The sequence below is a fragment of the Mustela putorius genome, unplaced genomic scaffold (assembly GCF_011764305.1).
Source record: "Mustela putorius furo isolate JIRA1106 unplaced genomic scaffold, ASM1176430v1.1 tig00003988_pilon_pilon_pilon, whole genome shotgun sequence".
In the NCBI taxonomy this organism is placed as follows: Eukaryota; Metazoa; Chordata; class Mammalia; order Carnivora; family Mustelidae; genus Mustela; species Mustela putorius.
The window spans coordinates 14161926-14174589 of NW_025422127.1; positions in this window are offsets into that span (position 1 = coordinate 14161926).

The window sequence follows — 12664 nt, forward strand, 5'->3', positions numbered from 1 at the left end:
ACACGTGCCACCTTTAGCTCTTAAAAATGCTAGAGGCAGCCGGTTTGCAAGAAATGACCCGCTGAGCTAAGGACTCTTTAAATGGGGCGCATATTAAAGGGACCTTCTCCGGCAGTAATAAATCGACCAGTTTAGATTAATATTAAAGAGTAAAATGGTTTCAAGTCACGAGAAAAGTCATTCCATTTTACCAAAGACGCCACGGGAAGTATTTGGTTCTCAAGTGTTTCTCGACTGCCTGTGGCGTGCAGGGGATCTGGGCAGCAAGTCAGCTCTGCAGCACCTGGATACCTAAACAAATAGCCTTTGACGAAGAAGAACCATCTAGAGAATTGATTTTGCTCAGCGCTTAACCGCGGTTTAACACAGTGTCTGGTGAGTGGTATCAAATACTTACTGGCTGCATTAATTTGTATTTCAGTAATTTTTTATTTTGAGTCCTCGCTACGTGCCTGGCACTGTGCTGCTGTTGTACACAAGCTGTCCCGTTTAGGTACAAAATTTACCCTATAATAAATGAAATTGCAATACCCTAATGTAATTGGATCATTCATTATAGTGCTTTCTGATGGAGCCTAATGGGAAGGGATGCTGAAGAAATAAAACCGTTTCCTCCAGCAATTTACAGCAAATGACATTAGTCGTAACTAACACATGTCTCATTAGATGACTGGGGATATCCCAGAGGGTATGGAGGGATAAACCCATTACTTTTCTATGCATCCCTTGGTAGAGTAAGAAGTAACAATGTAGAAGTTTTCCAAAATTCCAGGAGAGGGCTGGTGGATAAGGTGCTGGCTGAATGGGTTGTCAGTTACCTTGCTGTTGATTTTTGTGCACTTGGCTAACCCAGCGTGTGCTGGTTGGTTGGTTGGTTGGTTGGTTTCTTGGGTTACTAATTTATTTTAAGGGGGAGAATCTCAAGGTGACCTGAGCCGAAACCCGAGAGTCAGAGCCTTAACCGACTGAGCTACCCAGGCGCCTATGTGTTAGTTTCTTTTGATGCTACCCTTAGCTCGGTCCCACGTGCCACTGTGAGTTGGGTCACCCTGGTACCTTTTGATCTGGAGCAGGTTCTGGAGGTAGTAACATTTGTCAATGAGAGGAGGTGTGATGGCGGGGAAAGAGGAACGGAACACAGGTATCTAGCACAGTACCCCCCTTCAAGCTGGTGGTTACTGAATGATGATCCTTATTCTAATGTGGTGGAGGTGGGGGCAGAGTGCCAGGAACACGGAAGTCTATTAGAGTGGGGAAGGATAGGGCGGGAGGGAAAGAAGGACAGGAGGAAAAGGGTTCCAGTGAAAATTTTTGACCAGGTTCAGTGGATGAATACAGGAGGGGCTGGGAGGGGGAAGGGAGGGGGAAGGGGCAGTAGGCATTGGATTCTTGAATTCCCAGACCAGAACCTTGTTTCTAGATTCCCCTCCCCCATTCTTTACATTATATTTTTCTGATTGTAAAACTTATACATACTCAATGCAGAAAGTTCCCAGATATTTTGTTCTTTCCCTCCCTTGACTGAACCCGTTCCTAGGTATTTAAATTAGTATTCCCATTAAAGATGTTTAACACTGTACTTATTTCCACTGGTATTAATTTCCACTCATTCAAAATCCTTCCATTTTTTTTTCTTTTTGCTACAAGAAGAGAATATAACTTTTTTTTTTAATCCCCTTATTCTGTAGATGACTCATGCTGTGGCCAGAAGTTTTATTATTGCTAAAATTTGCCTTCTTGAGCTCATCTACTTCATCCCCCTAATGCTGGGCCCATCCTTCAGACATGAAGACCCTCCTGTCTTTTAAAGTTGTTGTTTTGAACTTCTTTGACTACCCATGCTCTTAAACATTTAGAAAATAAATATATTTGAATCATTCAAAAGTATTTGGGGGAAGGTGGGGGAAGCTGGGTGATCCTGGTGGTGGGTGTTGTGGAGGGCACGCATTGCATGGAGCACTGGGTGTGGTGCATAAACAATGAATTCTGGAACACTGAAAGATTAAAAAAATAAATAAAAATTTTAAAAAAGTATTTGGAACGAGTATGTGTGTGTGCTTGTACATGTGGACATACACACAGTATGTAACATACCTACATGATGAACGTTGGGATATGCCGCCGAGCCCAAGGATCACAACATTACTGCTATGAATTGTGTCAAAAATGTAATAGCAAACCCTGTTGGGTTTTGCTTAAAGAATAGTAAAACACTAATTCATAAAGATATGTGCACCCTTATATTTATTACAGCATTATTTTCTTTTTCTTATTTTTAAAGATTTTATTTTAATTTTTATTTAATTTAATTTATTTATTTTATTTATTTTAAAGATTTTTTTTAAATTTTTTTATTTTTTATAAACATATATTTTTATCCCCAGGGGTACAGGTGTGTGAATCGCCAGGTTTACACAAATTCACAGCACTCATCAAAGCACATACCCTCCCCAATGTCTATAACCCCACCCCCCTTCTATTTTAAAGATTTTATTTATTTGACAGAGAGAGCAGGAGAGCATAAGCCAGGGGAGTAGCAGAGGGAGAGGGAGCCTGGTGTGGGTCTCGATCTCAGGATCCTGGGATCATAACCTGAGCTGAAGGCAGACACCCAATCAACTGAGCCACCCAGGTGCCCCACAGCATTATTTTCAATAACTAAATTCTGGAAGTACCCCAACGGTCCATTGATAGATGAACGGATGAAGATGTGGTGTATTTATATAATAGAATATTACTCAGCCATTAAAAAACAAAATCTTGCCATTTTTAGCAACATGGATGGATCTAGAGAGTGTAATGCTAAGTGAGGTAAGTCCGTCAGAGAAAGGCAAAACAAAACAAAACAAAGAAAATAAGACTCTTAACTCTAGAGAACGAACTGATGCTTACCAGAGGGGAGATGGATGAGGAATGGGTGAACTAGGTGGAGAGGATTAAGAGGGCACTTAATAAACACTTAATAAACAGTAATGCAGAGAATTATGGAATCATTATATTGTACACTTGAAACTAGTATAAAACTACTACAGAAACTAAACTGAATTTTTAAAAAATGTAATACCAAAAGTGTTAAGGACACTTACATAATTTCTTTCTACTTTTGGTGTCTTTTGACTGAGAAAATGCAAGCTATACTACTGACTAAAACAAGTACTGCATAGTTCCTGAAACATACATTTATTTACTTACTTATTTTAGCAGTTACTGGCCATTTTTATTATGTTTTTATTCTAGGTAGACTCCACACCTAATACAGAGCCCAATTCAGGATTTGAACTCACAACCCTGAGCTCAAGACCTGAGCTGAGATCAAGAGTTGAACGCTTAACCCTCTGAGCTACCCAGGTACCCCCAGTCCATTTTCATACACTTGAAAATAGTAGACTTTTGGGAGGTTTGCATGCAGGAGTGCATAGAGTAAAGGCTAAGCTCTTGAGCTCCGGCTTGGGTTCACATTTCTCAGTTTCAGCGTTGAACACTCTGTGGGCCCTTGGGCAAGTTTTCCTGAGCTCTAAAAATGGGAATTATGCTAGTACCTACCTTAGAGGGGTTTTGTTTGAGGATTATATGAATGATTAGGTGTGAAGTACTTAAAGCAGGGCATGGCACAAGTAGTAAGTAGGTAAGTGATAATTACTCTGGGTACCACGTTTTATTTATTCAGCCCGATGATTGCTGGAATATGGAATAAAAGCCCCGGAGGACCCTGTCTTTGGCCCTTCAGTGGAGAGCTGCTGGTCTAGACAAGGGTTTGGGGTGTCATTTCGAGGGGAGTGCATCTTTCCTGATGTTAAATCATATCTATACATTTTTTTGCTCTTTAACACTCAATGATGAATCTGACTGTCTATTATACCTCACAGTATCTTTGTGTGCTGACATTTTGTCATTCTAAAAAGCCTGGGAGCCCTGTGAAGGTAAGAATTTGGTCTTCATATTTCTGTGGGCTCCACCATTATCTGATCTCTCTGGGGACAGGAGGACAGAATATTTATTGGTTGTCCTGCTAAGTGAAAGAGTTGTTCTTTTTAAACATAAAGTCTCATTTCCTGGGACACCTGGGTGGCTCAGTGGCTTAAGCCTCTGCCTTCAGCTCAGGTCACAATCTCAGGGTCCCAGGATCAAGCTCTGCACCAGGCTCTCTGCTTAGCAGGGAGCCTTCTCCCCTCGCCCCACTGCCCGCCTGCCTCTCTGCCTACTTGTGATCTCTGTCAAATAAATAAAATCTTTAAAAAGAAAAGTCTAATTTCCCACCACAGATATATATATATATATTTTTTTTGTTTTGCTCCTAGGGTGACCAAAAGCAGCCAGTCTTTATCCTTCTCTGTCTAGGGATGCACTGAAATATGGCTTTGGCCTTGTTTTTCAGGGGATCATATAGCCAAATACTTACTTTGGCATTATTTCTAGTTTCTCAAACTTGAGTGCAATTAAAGATTAGGTGTTTGTGAAGGTTGTCATCCTGTCTAATTAACATAACTAGAATGAGGATTGTTGTTTGAGAAAAATAAAATCTTGCCCTCCATGGTCCTTGGTTGAAAGTAAATGTATATTTAAGATTGTGAATGTGCACCTAATGACCACAGGAGCAATGCAGCAGCTGTCATTACTGAGAAATTAAATAATTTTTTGTTCAGTACAGGGTCATACTTCTATAATGGGTCTGCTAATATTTTTAAATGTTTAAGTTGTAATAATAAAAAGTTTGTATGAGAGTTTGGATTTATTCTTCTATTCCAGAAGTTCATTCTATGTTGGTAATAGCTTTAGTTTAGTCAAATACTGACTTTAGTATTTATTTATTCAACAGTTATCCAAAATGTGTATCTTTAACCTTGCACTTGATGACCTTTACCCTCTCCACAGCTAGCCACCTGCTGGAGAACTATCTGATATTTCCTCGGGCTTACTACCTCAGGTGTTATTTTCTCATGGAGCTTTAGCCAGGGGTGGGAATACTCACACAGTGTCTAGGGTAGACCAGACAGAGAGAGCCTCATATACCTTTGGGGAGAAGGGTGTCCTTTTGTAAAGGGGTTCTTGGTTTGCTCCTTTGTTGATCAATTACTTGACATCCCAGCTAGCCTCTTTCCCATGGGAAGGAAAGATAAGGTTATGGAGAACATCCCTCAGCCCACTGATTCCCACTAATGTTCGCCACCACAGCTTCCTCAAAATGGCCAGTTGGTGTTAAAGAGATATCCTGAGAATGCATTGGGTTCCAAGTTCAGCAGTAGGGATTACGGGGTGCCTAGAGTCTACCACAGAATTATCTTATGCTTGAGGTGCTTACACAGAGAAGTTAGACTAACACCAAGGGCTGACCAGTGTGGCACTGATTCAGAGTACAAAATGCCCAGATCTGGTAAGGGGTAGGGTATGCTGGGCAGTCCTCAGAATGAACTAGAACTTGAGAAAGATCTTGAAAGATGGATAGTAATATTTTTTATTTATTTATTTTTAAAGGATTTTATTTATTTATTTTCCAGAGAAAGAGAGAGAGACAGCGCGCGCGCGCGAGCACGCACACGCATAAGCAGGGGGAGGGGCAGAGGGAGAAGCAGGCTCCACGCTGAACAGGGAGCCTGACGTCGACTCCATCCCGGGACGCTGGGATTATAAACTTGAACCTAAGGCAGGTGTTTAACTGACTGAGCCACCCAGGCGTTCCGAAAGATGGATAATAATATGTATTTACTTATAAATATATACCTTAATGAATTCTTACATGTATATGTATGTTCTAGCTATCACATCAAGGTAGAACACTTCAGCACCCCACCAGCCTCCCTCACGTCCCCTGCTTGGGCAGTAATTATCTCCAGGAGTAACCACTCTTCTGACTTCCATCACAATAAATTATTTCCCTCTGTGTTTGAACATCATTCAAAACAAATCCTATAGCATGTACTTTTTTTTTGGATTGACTTCCTTCATCCCACATTATGTCTGAGAAATTAATCCATTTTATTGTATGTAGGAGGAGTTCATTAACTTTCATTGTTATATAATATTTGATTGTATAACTATATCACAATTTTCTTATCCATTCCATTGTTGATGATACAGGGGTTGTTTCCAGGTTTCAGCTATTATTACAAAGCTCCTATGACTATTCTTTTCTTTTTTTTTAAGATTTTTAAAAAATTTATTTGAGAGAGACTATAAGCAGGGGGAGTGGCCGGTAGAGGGAGAGAGAGAAGGTGTCAGCAGGGAACCCGACTCTGGACTCCATCCCAGGACCCTGGGATCATGACCTAAGCCGGAGGCAGATGTCAAACTAACTGAGCCACCCAGGTGCCCCGTTCTATGAACATTCTTATACATGACTTTTAGAGAGACAAGTGCTCATTTCAGTTGGATATGTACCTAAGAAATGGAATTGCTGGGTCATGGGTTTTTCTTATACTTAGCTTTGGTAATGCTGCCAATTTTCTGAAATCGTGGTATCAAGTTACACTCCCACCAGGAGTGTCTGAGAATTCCACTTCCAGCACATTCCTGCCAAAACATGGTATGTCAGTCCTTTTAAATTTAGCTTATCTGGGGGGTGTAGTGCTATGTAATTTGTATTCCCTTAGTAATTAATGAAGTCAAATACTTTTCATATACTTCTTGGCCATCAGGATAACTCATTCAAATTTTATCTATTCTTATCTTTGGCTCATTTAAAGAGATTACATTGTCTATCTTTTTGCTATTAATTTTGGAGTTTCTTTTCTATATTCTAGGTAAGATTTGCTTTGACAGATATCACAATACTCTTTTGGTCTGTAGCATGCCTTTTCTCTCACATAATGGTATGTTTTGGTGAACATTTTAATTTTAATGGAGTTCAATTTACTAGTGTATTTTTTATGGTTAGTGATTTTCTTTAATAAACTTAACTTTTTAGAGTGGCTTTAGGTTCAAAGCAAAACTGAGCAGAAGGCACAGAGGTTTTGCATAGACCCGGCACCTTCACACCCATTATTGTAGCCTCTCTCCATTATCAACACCCCTCACCAAAGGACTACATCTGTTATAATCAATGAACCTGTATCAACAGATCACTATCAATCCAAGTTCATAGTTTACACTAGGGTTCACTCTTGGACTCGTACATTCCACAGGTTTGGACAAATTTGTAATGACATGTATTCACCATTACAGTAACCTACAGGTAGTTTTACTGCTCTAAAAATCCTCTGTGCTCTGCCTGTCCGTCCCTCTCTACCCTGGTAACCCCTGGCAAGCACTGATCTTTTTTCTGTCTCTGTAGTTTTACCTTTTCCAGAATGTCATATAGTTGGGATCATACAGTAGCCTTTTCAGACTGGCTTCTTTCACTCAGTAATATGCATTTAAGTTTCTTCCGTGTCTTTTCATGGCTGACAGCTCATTTCTTTTTAGTATTGAATAATTTTGCCTTCTATGGATGTACTACAGCTTGTTGATCTGTTCACTCTTGAAGGACTTCTTGGCTGCTTCCAAGTTTTGGCAATGATGTTGTTATTGGATAACAGTATGCAATTTATTGAATACGGAATAAAGCTGTTATAAACATCCATGTGCAGGTTTTTGTATGGACATCAGTTTTAAACTCCTTGGAGTATATTGCTGTATGATAAGAGTATGTTTAGTTTTGTAAGAAACTGCCAAACTAAATTTCGAAGTGGGTGTTTTGCATTCCCCCCAGCGACAAATAGGAATTCCCTTCCTATTGTCCCATATCCGAACCAGCATTTGGTTTTGTCAGAGTTCTGGGTTTTGGCCATCCTAGTAGGTATGTAGTGCTATCTTGCTGTTTTAATTTTCTTTTCCCTGTGACTTAGGATGTGGAGCATCTTTTCATATGCTAATTTGCCATCTGTGTATCTTAGGTGTCTGTCAGGTTTTTGGCTCATTTTAAAATAGATTTGTTTCCTTATTGTTGAGTCATTTTTTTTTTAAGATTTTATTTATTTATTTGAAAGAGAGTGAGAGAGCACAAGTTTGGGGAGAGGGCCCTGTTGAATAGGGAGCCTAATATGGGGCTCGATCCCAGGACCCTGAGATCAGGACCTGAGCCAAAGGCAAATGCTTAACCGACTGAGCCACCTAGATGCCCCTTATTGTTGAGTCTTAAGAATTCTTTGCATATTTTGGACAACAGTCCAGTATCAGATGTACATTTTGCAAATATTTTTCTCCCAGCCTGTGGTTTGTCTTTCCATTCTCTTGACACAGATTTTGCAGAGCGGAAGTTTCTAATTGTAATGACGTCCAGTTTATCCATTGTTTCCTTCATGGGTTGTGCCTTTGGTGTTGTACAAAAACTCATCACCATACCCAAGGTCTTCTAGGTTTTCTCCTGTGTTACCGTCTAGGAGTTTTGTAGTTCTGCTTTTTACATTAAGGTCTGTGAATCCGGTTCGAGTTAGTTTGGTGAAGGGGTGAAAGTCTGTGTCTGGCTTTCATGTTTTTGCATGTGGGTGCAGTTCTTTTTTTTTTTTTTTTTTTTAAGATTTCATTTATTTATTTGACAGAGAGCACAAGTAGGCAGAGAAGCAGGCAGAGAGAGAGAGGAGGAAGCAGGCTCCCTGCTAAGCAGAGAGCCTGATGCGGGGCTCGATCCCAGGACCCTGGGATCATGACCTGAGCGGAAGGCAGAGGCTTTAACCCACTGAGCTACCCAGGTGTCCCCGTGGGTCCAGTTCTTCCAGCACCATTTGCCGAAAAGCCTGTCTTTGCTGTATTGTATCACCTTTGCTCCTTCGTGAAAGATCAGCTGTACTTCCTTGGATCTGTTTCTGGGCTCCCTGCTGTTTTTCATTGATCTATTTGTTTATTCCTTTGTTAATATTGCACTGCCCTGATTACTGCTGCAGCTTCCGAGCTCCTTTGTCACCTGTCCCATAGGACCATATGTAGATGTCTGTGGACTCTATTTTGTTCCCTTGGTCTGTCAATCTATCCTGTGCCAGTACCTTCCTGTCTTCGTCACTCTGACTCTGAAATAAGTTTTGATATCTGGTAGCAAAAGTCCCTCCCCCACCCCCAGTTTTATTCTTGTTTCAAGATTGCCTTGGGTTTTCCATTCTTTGATTTTTTTTCGTATGTATTTTATAATTACCTTGTCAATATCTTTAAAAAATGCTGAGATTTCCGTTGAGATTCACCTGAATTTATAAATCAGATTAGGGAGGGCGCCTGGTGGCTCAGTGGGTTAAAGCGACTGCCTTCGGCTCAGGTCATGATCTCAGGGTCCTGGGATGGAGCCCCACATTGGGCTCTCTGCTCAGCAGGGAGCCTGCTTGCCCCTCTCTCTCTGCCTACCGTGATCTCTGTCTGTCAAATAAATAAAATCTTTTTTAAAAAATCAGATTAGGGAGAATTGACATCTTCAAATACTGAATTGTCCATCCATGAACATGATATATTCTGCCATTTGGGGGGATATTCTTTAATCTTTTCAGTAATGTATTGTGTTCCACATTTTCAGTGTAGAGGTCTTGTACTTCTTTTATTAGATTTATTCCTAGGCATTTTTTGGGTTTTGGTTCTGTTGCAAATGCAATTTTTAAAGGCTTATTTTCAGGGCGCCTGGGTGGCTCAGTGGTTTGAGCCTGCCTTTGGCTCAGGTCCTGATCTCAGGTCCTGATCTCAGGGTCCTGGGATCGAGCCCCGCATCGGGCTCTCTGCTCAGCAGGGAGGCTACTTCTCCTCTCTCTCTGCCTGCCTCTCTGCCTACTTGTGATCTCTGTCTGTCAAATAAATAAAATCTTAAAAAAAAAAAAAAGGCTTACTTTCTAATCGTTTGTGTATTTCTAATGCAATTTTTTTTTTTTTGGTTTGTATGTATTTTAATTGTTGTAAAATATAGATAACAAAATTTACAATTTTAACCATTTTTAGGTGTAAGGCATAAAGGGTGTTAAATACATTCACATTGTAAACCTACAATGATTTCTTCTGGTAACAACTCTATTGAGATAATATTCAAACACCATGTAATTCACCATTTTAAAGTGTGCAAATTCAGAGGCTTTTAGTGTATTCACAGTGTTGTGCAACCATCAGTACAACCAATTTTAGAATATTTTCATCCCCCCCAATAAAGACACCCTGTACCCTTTAGTTATCACTTCCCAACGCTCCCCAGCCCCCAGCCCCAGCCTCTGGCAGCCGCTCATCTGCTTTCTGGCCATCTACTCCCTTCTCACAATGCAGGTGTGTGAGAGGTTTGAAAGAATGGCTGGAGCTTCCTCTCTCCTTGCAGGTAATGCTTGAAGAGTTCCTGTAGATAGATGTCTTATCTGCTCCTGGACTCTCTCAGTCTTTTATTTTATTTTATTTTTAAATTTACTTTTTAAAAAATTTAAAAATATTTTATTTATTTATTTGACAGAGGGAGACACAGCGAGAGAGGGAACACAAGCAGGGGGAGGGAGAGAGGGTGAAGCAGCTTCCCACCAAGCAGGGAGCCTGATGCGGGGCTTGATCCCAGAACCCTGGAATCATGATGGGGTCATGACTGGAGCCCAAGGCAGATGCTTAACGACAGAGCTACCCAGGTGCCCCTCTGTCAGTCTTTTAGACACTTGTATTCTTTTCGTTGCTTCTCTGCTCAGTTCTTAGCTTTTTATTTCTTTTCTGTTTCTTACTCATGAAACAAAGAAGTATGTCTCTAACATCTGTCACCCTCCCTTTCTGACCATCAAGGCAAACAAAGCCACTCTTTCTTGTTGGTGGGTTCTTCCAACCCCAACACCATGTCCTCCTCGATGGTGTGCCTTTCCCTGGTTCACTCAGCAGCTGCTTGAAAACACTTAAGTTTTCTCCATTTCTATTCTCCTATTTTTCTTTCTCTCATGCAACTGGTTTTATTTCCATGCAACTGATTTTTAAAATCAGTTTTATTTTTTTAAGACTTTTTCTTTTATTTGAGAGAGGTAGAGAGAGGGCACAAGTAGGCAGAGCAGCAGGCAGAGGGAGAGGGAGAACCGGGCTCCCTGCTCAGCAGAGAGCCCGATGCGGGGCTCGATCCCAGTTGTTCAGTAAATCTTTGAGGGGTTGGATGAGTGGAATGGAATTAAGAGGTGAGGAGGACTTCTTTGGGAGCCCTGAGGAGAGCATTTGTTTAGTGAAGAAGGCATTTCCTTTCTAATGGTATGAATTTTTAAATTTAGGGCAAACCTCTCAGGCAGCTCTAGTATTTTTCACTGTCAAAAATTGGGCTTCTGGACCCTAGTCCCTTTTTTCTTTGTGTGTGTGTGTGTGTGTGTGTGTGTGTGTGTGTACTCTCAATAGCTCAACAGACAGCAGATGTTTAGTGAGTATCCTGTACAATAAATGTTAAGGCCTCTAAATAAGTAATAGGTGAACTTTCTCTGCAGGTGGACTATCTTACTGCTCTGAGTTTTTACCTACCTGGGGGCATGTCACTCTCAAACCTCTATCTCCAGCCCCAAGCTCCTTCCCAAGCCCATTTCTCATATTAGGTGTTAGGCAGTTTCCCACATGTCAAAATACAGACAATAAGCCTGCAGCCCCCAAAGGAGTGAGGTAATGACTCTCCTTGCCAGGAACCGCCCTCCCCGGCCATGATGTCACATGGCTTATTGAAGCTGTGGAGGGAATGAGGGCTGTGGGATCCCAGCTGGTGGTTGGATTTTGGCAGAAAGCTGAGACACCCAGAACACTAGAGACCACCTCCTATCAGTGGGAAGCTGAGTTAAAATCAAGAGAAACTAGTTGTCAAATTCAGCCTTTCTATGCACAAGAAAAACAAAAAACAAAAAACATGCTGTTATAACGTTGGAGGAAGAAATTAGTGATCGCCTGCTAAAGTGAATGAAAGCAGCAGGAATAGGAACCACCACAAGGACAACAGGACAGAGTGGGAGACAAATATGGTATAATTTGGGGAATTTATAGTTAGTGTGGGGGATAGACCCACTCTAAGGATATGCCGTCCTTTGGATGCACTGACTTGGCTTGTACATCCTAGCTTTCATGGTCTTGGGAACTGCGTGGGAGCTGATAAAGGTGTCCCCCCAAGACCTCAATCCAGTCCATTCTCCATCCTCCTTTTTTGCAGCTTCCTCTTCCTCCCAGGGGTGGTGCCTGTGGTTAGGACAATGCCTCACGTTGCCAGGAGAGGGCAGCAGATCATTCCCCCACCACTCAGGTGTACCCTCGAGTTTCTAGGATTCCAGTCAGTTTTCCATGGTTACTGAGGGAGGGCCTCCTATGTGCCAGGTTCTGTGCTGGGCACTGGGATTGCAAAACTGACTGAGATATGGTCCCTGCTCTGGAGGACCCCAAGCTTTAACTGAGTGAGACAGCCTTGGAAACACATACAGTGCCAAATGGGGTGAGGTGCTAAGGCAGAAGGCTCCTTGGGGGACTGCTGTGTCTTGAGGGGTGGTGGGGACAATAGGGGCATTAAAAAGCACCTCATAAGGAGCGCCTGGATGGCTCAGTTGTTCAGCGTCTGCCTTCGGCTCAGGTCATGGTCCTAGGGTCCTGGGATTGAGTCCCGTTGAGAGTCAGGCTCTCAGCAGAGCCTGCTTCTCTCTCTCTCCCCCTCCCCCTGCTGGTGTTCCCTCTCTAGCTGTCTCTCTGTCAAATAAATAAAATCTTTAAAAAAAAAAAAGTAGGAGAGGCTTGAACTGGGTCTTGAAAGATGATGGGT